The sequence below is a fragment of the Amia ocellicauda genome, chromosome 8, assembly GCF_036373705.1.
Source record: "Amia ocellicauda isolate fAmiCal2 chromosome 8, fAmiCal2.hap1, whole genome shotgun sequence".
Lineage (NCBI taxonomy): Eukaryota > Metazoa > Chordata > Actinopteri > Amiiformes > Amiidae > Amia > Amia ocellicauda.
Window position 1 is genome coordinate 18,963,157 of NC_089857.1, and position 12,907 is coordinate 18,976,063.

Here is a 12,907-nt window from a genome sequence, read left to right on the forward strand (position 1 = left end):
CTTTCTGTGGTTAAACAACTCCTGTTGCTCAAAGTGTAGTAATGGACAATTTGGTTACCTAGCTAAGTAAGTGTTTATAACCAATTTACATGTGTATTTACTTTAAATACTTCAATACATTGCAAACAAAATTTGACCATGTATTTATTTAAATATGTATAATTTAAAGTTACTGATTGTTCATTTACATGTACTCAGGCAGACCATTTGACTCCTCCACCAATATCAAAACAAACAAACAATAAAAAAGTATATAAACATGTATATATGTATATGTATATGTGCGTGTGTTTGTGAAGTGTACCTTCAGCGAAATGAATACCTCATCCATCACAAACACATTTCTACGCGTCTCGGCCTACCCCGCAGAGCACCCAACCAGAGTCTTCGTTGCTGTTATGTGACCCTATGCAGTGACGACCGACCAATAGAGCGACCCGTTCTTGAACTGCAGCCGCCCGTTTAACCGCACCATAGATATAGTACGGTGGCGATCGCGTAGCGCAGATTTTCGCAGTTCTGCGCGGATCTGCGCCGCTCCACCAATGGAATCGGCGGGATTCCGCATATCTGCGCAGAACTGCAGAAATGTGTCGTTCTCTATCTGTGAGCCGCACCCAGCGAGGGCGGAGGAGAGGCGGGGCGTCAGGCAGACGAGTGGAGGAAAAAGGATAAAAACGCGTTGAAAACAGTCGGCTGCTGGAAAAGAAACAAAACACTCCGACTGACTGCTGCACGATAGGGGCGATCCGGCCATTTTTTGTTTCGATCCTACTAAAGGTAGGAGCGCGTAGGTGCGGGCTGTGCGGGGGTTTCTGTTGAATTGCGTTTGTTTGTCGAGGTTGAATCTGCGCTCCTGTAGTGACGGCACAGAGTAATGAAGTGAACCCTGCAGAGAGGGGCGTGTGTGCGGCAAATTGCTTTTGTTTTTCTTGCACCAACACGTTTAGAAATGTATTTTAATTTAGTTTTAAATCCTGTATGGTACAGCGTTTTATATTCTCGGTATAGCACAAGCGGAGGCCACGATGTATGTAACATTACACTAACGAAGGGTGTTTTGTTTGCTGCAGCTTCACAGCGATGCATGATCCTGTGATTACATATACCCTCACTAAACGATTCAGAAATAAGGAAATAACCGGCAATAATAACCGTGGCATGTGAAGATGAATAGTAGATTTTATGTTAATCTGGGGATCGTGCAGGCAAATCTGCACTCTGTCCGCATTAACTTGGCTTTAGATGCTCTGTGTTGGTTATTGAGGTTATATCGACCACATGTTTAAAGAGATCAGAACCAATTATGGAATTGTAGATACACGAAATATTGCAGTCTGTTTTAAAGAGAAATCTTCCTAAGGGGAATCATTTAAAACAACCACTTTCAATCTGGTTGTCGGTTGGCTCTTGTACAATAATGCTGATTGTTAGTTCCATGAGAGTTCAAACGCTTTAGTTTTATGAAATTGGTCATATTTTGTGCCATGCATTTGTACAGAGATGAGGAGCAGTGTCTTTATTTATCTTGTGGCCACAATAATGTTTGCCATTATAGTCAGGCCAGTGATGGTGAACTTGCTGTAATTGCTTTGTAAATCTTTCATGCAGTGTTGATGGATGGGTGGATGTCTCTGCTTTGAAAGCCTCCTTGTGTGAAATCTGTTAGTGCTAGTGATATGGACAAGACCTGATGTAAATATAAAACTATAAATAGAGGAGCTTTTTGTGGACCTGTGTCAAGGCTTAGGCCTGGGAGCCACTTATTCATGCACCTGACCTGACCTCTGTGGTCTTTAGGCTTTTTAAAAAAGCAAAAGCTGAGTAGTTATGGGTGGCATCAGTATTTGTATCTGGTTCAGTAAGCAGCCTAATTCAGTACCCCAGTAGTTTGTTCTTTTTTCTCTTTTCAAAGTCCAGAGCTTTTATGCTTTAAGGTTAATTGACAGTTTGCTGTTGCAAAGCTGTTACAAGTGTGAAACTAGCTTGTAGTGATCCTATTAATATGAGTGAAAACCAATCATTTGATCAGGCTTTATGCCCCGTTTCTTGGTGCCATTTCTTTTTCTATTTTATAGTGTTATTGACTCGACAATTAAGGGAGAGGTACCTAAATATTTTAAGGTGGTGATTTTAATAATGCACATTTTACAAGCTGCTATGAAGCTCAATAATGAAGATTGGCTGCATATTATTATATTGGCGTATGTGGCAGGGCTTAAAGTGAATCTATGCAGACCTGTTCAAAATTTCCTCTGATGTCCGCTATGCCTAATGCATTTTCTTACAAAAGGATGATCGTACATATTACAGCAGGTCAGCAATATGTCTAAGTTGTATGCAGGGATGGTGACTGTCTATAGGGATGAGCTGAAACCATAGAGAATCACTTGCATACACACAATATAATTATGTAACTGTTTACTAGTTGCAAAAAAAGAAAATGCAGCATTATGATATTAAAGAATTGATTTTATAATCTAACCTTTTGGTAGATTGAAAACATGGAACTGATGACGATTGGAGCACCTTCCTTCTCTGGTTGATTTTGAAATTGTGGCTTGTTGAGTATAATACCTGATTTGTGTTGGGGAAATAAACTATATTCAGCACATAATCAAGATGTAGGCTAGTTGGATGCCAGCAGTATGTAGGCCTTATGTATTTTCCTATATTTGTTAGCTAAAGGAAATTTGAACTAAACAGGGTGTTCTTTTGTGTCGCACTGTGGCTTAGGGGATATCCTGGAAATGTCTAAAGAACAAGAAATGTGAAAGCTAATGAGAAATGGAAATGCTTTTGTTTTAGTCCTTAGAACAGGGTTTCCAACAACAATCACAAGTACACTGTTTTACATGGTATACAAACTTGCATAGCCTGAATGGTAGTGTAAACAAGTTTATGATGTACATGGTGTGAAGCCATGTAGCTTAGATTTTAACATGCGTTGTTGTAGCCTAAATTGTCCTCTGGTTCATCAGAATGTTCTAAATCGTAGGGTGTCCGTTTCTGAGAATACATTTACTCTAAACTTTGCTTTAATTAAAATAAATGTATGAAATCTCAGGGAAAAGGTCAGTGTTAAAGGTAACTTACTTTTCAATCAATGGGGATTGTGAATTGAATAACATAATTGGCTGGGGGGGAGTGGAGATAAAACTATAGCCTTTGTGATGTCTGAGTCTGCAAAAATGAACCTAAACTGAGTTATATCAACTTAGAAATGTCGAGTTTGTTGACTAGAACACTACTTGCAGCACATTTCAGTTAAATCAATGAGCGTTTAATCTGAGTGCGTTCTCCCTCTGTAGCATTCATGGATCAGTGTTTTTATGGGCGATCAATTATGCAGTTTAGAACAGCACTGGTAGCATTTAAAAATGTTCTATTTATAGAGCAATTGCCAACCCTTCAAAGCCACCCACTTGCTGGGTTTTGGTACAAACTGGCTCTTTTTTTTTTTTTTTTTTTAATTTAATAAAGCTCAGTTCAGTTGTGTTGAACAAGAAACAAAACTCATCTTCTCTACAATTGAGAGTTTGGGCAGCTAGAGAATTCCTGGGCTTCAGACTTTGCTTAAATTTGAGCTTGGTCTCCCCTTTTTTGGGGGTTTCCTATTGACATTCTAAGTGTTGATGGTTTTGTCCGTCCCGAATATCCACTGCCGTCTTCAACTCCATTAATTCCATGTTTAATCGTTTATTTGACTTGTGGTCTATTAAGAAATCCTTTGGGGTCCTTTATTGTGATGAATGATGCTGCTTTCAGGCATGTTTATTCTTCATCCCCAATGGTTTAAGACGCGGTGTATCCCGAACAGGAGTGAACTGGTAATAGTTTAACATCGCAGAGACTGTTATGTGAACAAATGTCTGTATCGTAGGGGTTGTCTCATTCTGTGTGTATTGCATCATGTTGATCTTAGTCTTATAAAATGGAAACTTATTAGTAGCCTCAAATTATGAGTTGACTGGATGAAACTTAGGCATGGATCATTTTGTTGCATTTATGTAGTTTGGTTGGCTGCTTGTAGTTGTGCAGAGAAAAGATGGGTGTCCTCTTGAACAACTCCCTACTGCTCTAGCACTGTCTTGCGACAGCACAGCTGTGGCATGTTCAGATAAAAACAGATGGGGAATTGTGATTATTAAAAGCCAATGGGGGGGGAAGTGGAAAAAGCTGGACAAATGACCAAATTAACTGGCACTGATAGTGACTGGCCCAAGAAGAAAGAATGGATGGTCAGATAAAAAAACAAAAAACGCATCACTGCCTGATATTGAGAGCCTAGGCATGCATGTATACACTATCTGTGTTGTGTATAAAAAGGCATGTAAATCGATCAGCCATAACATTATGACCACCTGCCTAATATTGTGTAGGTCCCCCTTTTTGCTGCCAAAACAGCCCTGACCCATCGAGCCATGGACTCCACTAGACCTCTGAAGGTGTGCTGTGGTATCTGGCACCAAGACGTTCGCAGCAGATCCTTTAAGTCCTGTAAGTTGCGAGGTGGGGCCTCCATGGATCGGACTTGTTTGTCCAGCACATCCCACAGATGCTCGATTGGATTGAGATCTGGGGAATTTGGAGGCCAAGTCAACACCTTGAACTCGTGATTCATCAGACCAGGCCACCTTCTTCCATTGCTCCGTAGTCCAGTTCTGATGCTCACGTGCCCATTGTAGGTGCTTTCTGGCAGTGGACAGGGGTCAGCATGGGCACCCTGACTGGTCTGCGGCTGCGCAGCCCCATACGCAACAAACTGCGATGCACTGTGTGTTCTGACAACTTTCTATCAGAACCAGCATTCACTTTCTGCAATTTGAGCTACAGTAGCTCATCTGTTGGATCAGACACCACGGGCCAGCCTTTGCTCCCCACGTGCATCAATGAGCGTTGGCCGCCCATGGGCCCGTCGCCGGTTCACCGCTTTTTTTTTTTTTTTTTTTTTTTTTTTTTTTGTTTCCCCCCCCCCTTCCTTGGACCATTTTTGATGGGTCCTGACCACTGCAGACCGGGAACACCCCACAAGAGCTGCAGTTTTGGAGATGCTCTGACCCAGTCGTCTAGCCATCACAATGTGGCCCTTGTCAAAGTCGCTCAGATCCTTACGCTTGCCCATTTTTCCTGCTTCTAACACATCAACATTGAGGACATAATGTTCAATTGCTGCCTAATATATCCCACCCACTGACAGGTGCCATGATAACAAGATTATCAGTGTTATTCACTTCAGCTGTCAGTGGTCATAATGTTATGGCTGATCGGTGTATAATACTGCAGATTAACTTTTGTTTTTGCTGGTATGGTGTTTTAAATCCCCTCCCCCTTCACCAGAATCTAAGGCTAGAATGCACTGTGTGCAGCATAAGGTTTACTCCCTCTTTCGTTACTCCTTAGGAATGAAACTAATGCCCAGAGGATTTGTTCCACAAGCCAATTTTGTAAAAAAAAAAAAAAAAGTAATTTTTGCTCTACTGTTATTTTTCTTGTCTGACGCCCACATCTCTGACCTCAGCAGAAACCAGATTTTTTCATTCCCAAGACACAAGTTCATTATCATTCCTTATCCTTCTCTCCCAGTGAATGTGTACATGCAATAGATTGTTTGAAAGATTCAAAAGCTGTTATTTAAAATGGTTATACCCTTCCCTCTCCATGTATGATTTTACAGAACTTGTATGTTCCTTATTGCCCCTTGCACATTTCTGAATGTAAAATAAGTCAAAGCAAATCTCATTTTTATATTAGTACATATGTGACACTTTTTTGCTGGTAGTATTTATGCCTGCTGTTTATTTTTGCAAGAGAAGAAGAAAAAATCTTCAGAAATGTGTGTGAAGTAATATTAAGCTGGAGAAATAAATCAGTGGTGCACAAATCTTCACCAGTGTGCTGCAGAGCCCAGGATATGGTTAGTTTGGGTACAGGTTCCCATGTCTTCAATTTGTGAGATCTGAAAAGTCTATGCATAAGTTATTTTCATTAGACAGGGTTACTTATCACAATCAATACATGTGGTGGTAGAATTCCCAGCAAGTAACGAATGAGATGACTGAATACAACAGACGTGACATCCCATTGAGATGTTTAATTATAAACTGTCAGAAACGCCTACAGGTGCTAATCTTAGACTACATATTTTGATCTCTGTTGTAGGATCCTCGGTGAGAGTGTTTTGGTCTACAGTGATATTTACAGCACAGCTGTGGATCTCTGGCTGTTATTTGTGTCACACCCTGAGATCGGTTTCAGAGTTTAGCTTGTAGCTCCTCCTCGCTCTCCAAAAACGCATCAAGGAAGCTGTGGTTCAGATGAGCACTCTCCCAGTGACTTAAATATATATTGACTTAATGTACATCTTGCTTTGCATAATTCAACTTTTTAATATTTAAATGGGTTGTCTTTGCTGGGATTAACAGGTACACCTTTTATTGTACAGTAAGTTTCTATGATATTGTCACAGTAGGAATTGAAACCTTTTTTTACATGAGCAGTGGCCTGTAGCAGAAGGGTTTTGACTACAGGTGTCCCAGTTTAACATGCCTTCTATACCTGCAGGACCTGTTGCTCATCCCTGCACTACAATTTCCTGCCATCTGTTCAGCACATATTCTCAACCAAATTTGAAAACTACCTCATTTGGTAGTTTAATAAGATGGCTGGTTTAGACTTCATTTCCAAATGGAGTTCCAAGTTGTCTGCTTGTTAGTGTCACTTTGGTAGTGGAGCTTTGTCACTTGAGATTCTGAGTTCTGGGGTGTCCGTTTGAGTCCGGAGTCTCCTCTTGTGTTGGAATGTGCGCTGCGTTCTTTGCATTGCTCCTGATATTAGTTCATCAGAGTTTCATTCATACTCCACAAGTACCCTGCAGCCTTCGTTTCTCTGACAAAGCTGTGACATTTACTTTTGTTTCGCACATCGAGGGGGTATGAGGGTACAATGTTATAGTATTCCATTTTGAATCCCAGAACATTCAGTTGCCTTTTTACAGGAAAATCAAAAATAATTTAATCGGAAACTGGCCCTTGATAGTTTTCAGTAATTGGTGGTTATTTTCTCCCCCCCTTTTTTGCATCCATTCCATATATTGCTTGGGGAAATTTGCCAGTTGGTTTAAAGCCGTTATTGGCTCATACCTGTAACAGGACCATATACGAGTGTTAAATTTGGTATTTTATTTAAGAACAAATTTTATTTGAAATGCACATGTCATGTACTGGTATGGTTCATGTCCATTAGATTTTAGATGTAATTTATTCTGAAATGCAAAGCTAATTTCAGCTTTTCTTTCGACCTTACAAGTGACATTTTCCTCTCTTTTGTTACTTCAGTACATTAAAGTGAAGAAGCAGGCCTACAATCTTACTCATAGTGTTCAGTAAGCTCTTGCATCTTATTCCAGACCTCAACTGTTTAAGAGCCTAAAATGATTAAGATTCAGTTACATACGATCAGTAAGCCCAGACAATGAAGGGCTCGTCAGAAGATGAACCAGAAGAGGCATGGGTCCCCAAACGGCAAGGCTAAAGCGCTCTGATTTAACAAGGTTCACCGGATTGAAGTTTACATCTTTATTCATTTGGATGAACAATCTTTTCTGTTCCTATGTGACTCTGCTTGTCTGAATATACTGTCTAGCAACAATACATTAATTTACAGGAATCCATGATTTAAAGAGGAGTTGGACTTCACACCAGCTATAAAGACAAAGGACAGTAGAGACGAGACCAAATACTGAAAATGGGCAATACTCTCCTAGGTATGTGTGAAGCATACTGCAATTTTAATATGTGCAATGCATAGTTTCTGCAGCAGTGTTGCTTCAGCTGATGGGTGTGTAATATCCCCATACACAGGGGTTAGGAAGAGGTCAGTATCTTTCAGCGGCTGTGAAAACAGTACGGACTCCCTGTTTACTTCCAGGGGAGCCTGTTCCCGTGTCCCTTATTAAAGTACACACCGAGAAATGCAAACCAGTGCCCTCCTTCTGGGCTTGAAATAAAGTATTTTGAGAAATCAATGCATCTGTAAGCTACCTGCACTGTTCATGGGAGGGAGGGGAGTCTTCTAGTAAAGCGAACCCGCGTGTATGGTGAATCAAACGGATATTGGTTACTTTGTCAGTGTAACAGGCTGGGGCTTTCAGCTTGACATTTTGAGCAAGGCAAGTGTTGTGAATTAAAATTGGTTAATGCATGATGTAATATACCAAATTCAGGAAAGGAAAGGGAGACCTGCCATCTCTCTGCTCATACGTTTCCTTCTATTTGGATGCTACAGTGAAAGGCTGGCACAGTACTTAGTTCTTGGCTTTATCTGATCAGGCTCATTTTCTGTCGGATCTTGTGGCTCCAGTCCAGCCCTTCTGCGATCCCCAGACATGCATGTGAAATCTTACTTCCTCAGTACCACTCAGCCCAGGAAATTTCTCTGTGCCAGTCTTGAGCACAGTGGGTATGGCTTTGACAAACTATTCCAAGGCCCCTTGATTTTAATGTTTTGGACTCTGATGGCACCCATCTGGCACTGTTGTTTTTAACTTTAAACTGGCTTGACCAGCTTGAGAGAATAGATTGCCAAAAATATTTACCATTCGTTCACCTGTAATCTGAAGAAGTCCGTGTGGGAGCATTTTTGATACTTAAAGAATGATCATTATTATTTTTTATTTCTTGGCAGACGCCCTTATCCAGGGCGACTTACAACATAAGTGCAAAACAAGTGCAAAAATACAGTGAAGTACAAGGCATCAATCATTACAAATTCAATTTAACTAAAACATAATTCAAAATACATTTTACAAATTCCAATTACACAAGTACAGTAAGTGAGGTCCTACATCCTGGAAGGTGAAAGCTAAGGGCTGTCGAGATGTAGGGTCACCGTCAAGGGCTATGGGAAACGGACCAAGGAGGAAAGCAATCAAAAACGCAAGAAGCATAATAAAACTATAACGTGCTATCTAGCAGGGATAAAAGGACTGATATTACAAGTACAAGATCATGGGGTTGTTCAAGATGACGGATATCCTATATGCAAAACTTGCAGAAAAAGCCACACCTAAAGGATCCAACACCTCAAATCTGATGCATCTTCAAGCTCACCATCAATCTTTACATGCCCAAGTAAAGTTAATACAAGTAATAACTGATTTAAAAAAAAAAAAAAAAAAAAAAAAACTTTAGTGGCAAGTTACTTAATGAAACATTGAGTTGGTAGGGAATTAGATGGTGTCACTTAAAATTAACAACATAGCAGTGAGTTAAGAGTTTGGCTTTCAGTGCAACGTAAACCAACGGCAGCAAAGCAGGAAAAGGAGCATTAAACAGTTTATAATTTAACTCTTGCCAAAACTGCATGTAATCCCCTCAAGGGCTTCAGTGTGACCAGTTACATCTTGTTGCTTCCTCCCATCTGTGTTGAGTAAACTCTAGGTATTGTAGGTTAGGGTTAGAATTTAGAAATCAACTAAAGTAATTATAAATAAACTACTGGGGTCCAAAAGAAATGTAGAAAAAAAATGCATAGAAAATACTAAACAATTTTGTAATATAGGCTAGTTGATCAAAAGAGCCCTGCAGCCTTTGACTCAATTAGTCTTGTTTTGAAATAATTAAATGGATGTTTACAGAGGGAGCTTGTATTTAATTCCAAAGTTTTTAATTTATTTACTGCATTTGGATAACTTTTTTTTTTTTTGAAAGGCAGCAACTGTTAAACAAAAGCCATCAAATAAATGTTGTACAATAAAACCCAATTAAAGAATGCTCATGTGATGTTATACATCCCTAGTGTTGTAAAATAAATGCATAATTATTGTGAAACTGTGATTATTCCTTGGACTATAATCGTACCATCAAAATCTACAATCGTTGCATCCCTAGGTCAGGGTGGGAGTAGGGGAAACCACATTTTACCAACAACAAACTAGTGCATTCCAATGATTAAAGAATATCCCTTGTTGCATTTATAGTGGCTTCTTCTGCAGGTCTTTTTTTATTTTAATTTTAAACGGTCTTCTACCTATGCAAGATATTTTAGTTTTGCTAAACTGGGAATATCTGCACCCTAAGTTGCTTTTGAGATGTCTAAATAAACTAGAGGATGATGGTCGCTGAGGTGTGTAAAATAGTTGTTACACACTATTTGATTCCTTCAATTGAATGTGACTCTCCTGAAAGTTAAGTAGCTCATACCGAAGCACAAGGCCTGTTGAAAAAGCCATCTTTCTCCAGTTTCCTTTACTTCTCCAGTAGATCAGACTCTTCAGACAGCTGTGACCAATTAATTTGTAACTCCAAAATCTGAAAAGCAAATAGGATATTTTTTTCGATATTCATTAATAATGATTCAGCAGGGGGAAAAACTTAATATAGATATCTGAGGAGGATGTGTAATTAAGAACATGATGGTTCGGTTTCCTTTTAAATGTTTTTTTTCTCTCTAGCAATTGGCCATAATGGGATATAGCCCCTGTGTGTTTTGTGATACTGGAATGTAATCTATTTATTTCTTGGCAATCGCCCTTATCCAGGGCGACTTGCAACATAAGTGCAATCTAGATTAAGTTAATTTTGTAAAAATTACAATCCTGAATTAAGTGCTAAGATCATCTCATATTTGAAACATTACATAAATGTGCAGTCATATTCCAAGATGTATGGAAAGCGTTGAAGCACTTTGTAAAGAATAAATGGTTGTTTGATGCCTTCTGTTTTTTTTTTTTTTTTTTCCCCACTCTCCTCTTCAAATGAGGACATTAACTGCTGGATGGCTAAGAGCACAGCAGTAGTCATTTATTGAACAATGCAGAGTTGTCTACAGTTTGGCTCTGGAGTGCTGGCAGGAAACGTTTGCTATTGGAAATGAAGCACGACTGATGTGGTAGGCTGGAGGCCTATGTGGGGTTGGCTCCAGTGCTGCAGTTTATATCAAAATCTTTTAATTTGGTGTGGAAATTCCTAAGTGGAATTATTGGACTGCATTTGAATACCTTGTTCAGTTTGGGGAAACTTTGACAATATCAAAACTGAACCATACTTTTAATGTTTATACTGTCTTCTCTGTGTTTGTGTATTGTAATCTTGGGTTCCCCAGTTTCTGATTTGTCAACTGAAAACACCTTTTTAAATGGTTGAAATCAGGGATATGTAGCAACAAAACATTTAACCACCCCAGGCAGGCTACTCTAACTCCAGCTCAAGTTTAACTATAATCCGTGAAATCCCCCTTTCAAATAATGATTTGCAAAAATGTATGCTCGGAAGAATGCTGTACTGCAGGCCTAGTCTTCAGGAGCTGTAATTTTGTTTTAACATCAGATTAATGGTACACTGCAGATAAAACCACTGTATAAACGTGTAAATTAAAGTGCAGTTTATTTGCTGGTACACAGCATTAGGATTGAATTGGACATCCAGCTTCAGACTCTAATTTGATTTTAAAATCACTAGCACAAAAGACTAGTACCTCTTTGCAGCAGAGCTGCAGCACAGAGCAGTAGAGCAGTGGAGCAGCAAGTTTTTGCCTGGAGCTCGAGCAAGGTCAATGTTGCCAGCTCTGCGCTATAGCTTTGCAAAACTGAACACTTTTAAGCTGTTTCCATATTGGAATTCTGAGTTTCTAAAGTTGAATTATCCTTGCCTATCTTTTTCACATTCCACCCTTTCATAGTTTTAATCTGCCTTTAGCTTAAATATCCTTTTCACTTTTCTCCCAAGGTTGCTGCTCTGACTTAAGCAGCGTTTCCTTCCACGTTCGATAGATTGATGCATAGATGGCATAGCGGTTTAAAAAATGTGCAGGTATGTCATGTAAGATGAAAATAATAAAATTAATATCCACAAAGCAAGTAAATCAAACCAAGCACATTCCTTAGCTACAGTCTGACTGCCCATGATTTAAAGCGTTGACTGCGGTAGATCAATCTATATTCACTTTTAATTCTATACAGTTTAAAAAGGGAATATTAGACTGTTTCAGAACAAAGATTAAAAGTAAGGTAAGAAAGATAATGCTAATGTTGTAGTACAAGCAGTGCTTCCCCTTATTGGAAAATTCACTAAACTGTGGGAACCTGTGCAAGAATTTGTTAGACTTGTGTATGCTGTTGTGTTCGATTGTGTGGTTGTTTCAGAGCAGGTGTCTGCCTATGTGTTTAATGTATCTAAGCTGTCTGACTTCTGAGTAGGTACCCATTCTGCGAGAGCCTTCTGCTGATTGACAGTGCACATTGGGAATGTGTTCACTCTTTGATACTAGTTTCTGAATTAGGAATTGCATGAGCTTGCACTGCAGTAAATTTGATGTCAAATGCTACAGGGAGCATTTGATATTGGCGTGTTTATTAGTGTTTGTATGTTTACATGTGTAAAATTCAATGAATGCAACAGGTTACAGTTGGAGGTGGACATTAATAGATTTTAATCTTTATTTTTCTGGAAATTGGCAACAAGCAAAACCCAAGTAATGCTTAAATGTTTCCAGTGCAGGACATTTGTTTGGCCTCTAGAAAGTGGATCTTCACTTTTTCAGGGGATAAAATTCTTAATAGTTTGTTGAAACCCAACCATATTGGATTGTTTAGGTTAATTATTCTGAAGGTACTATAGTTTAACACCAAGCTTCTAGATTTGGACAGTGATTTTGTAGAATGAGAATTGAATAGTACCACACAGCTTCTAATGCAGCATCTAATGCAATTAAATACTCTTTCAGAATGTCTTTCCCCTTTTCCAAACTGTTCTCTAAATGCTTATACTTTCTCTTCTGATGCGATTCCATAAAACGTATGTTAACCAAAAAGTCAGGAGAATAAAAGGATGGAACTGAATACAGATGAGATGCTTCAGTTTAGGAAAATTTATGGTTGCTGCTTGACAGTCCAGTCACGGATGTTCTT

The 12,907-nt window shown here is 39.2% G+C and overlaps 1 protein-coding gene across 15 annotated transcripts in view; it reads left to right on the forward strand.

Moving 5' to 3' along the window:
- Positions 1-623: 623 nt before the first annotated feature.
- The window catches only part of add1 (adducin 1 (alpha)), a 36,052-nt gene continuing 23,768 nt past the window's right edge, over positions 624-12,907 (forward strand). For 14 of the 15 annotated variants that reach the window (XM_066710533.1, XM_066710538.1, XM_066710535.1 and 11 more), the window contains exon 1: positions 624-780. The gene's annotated coding sequence lies outside the window, so the exon portion shown is untranslated. The remainder of the gene's footprint in view (positions 781-12,907) is intronic. The other variant, XM_066710534.1, reaches the window with a different exon arrangement.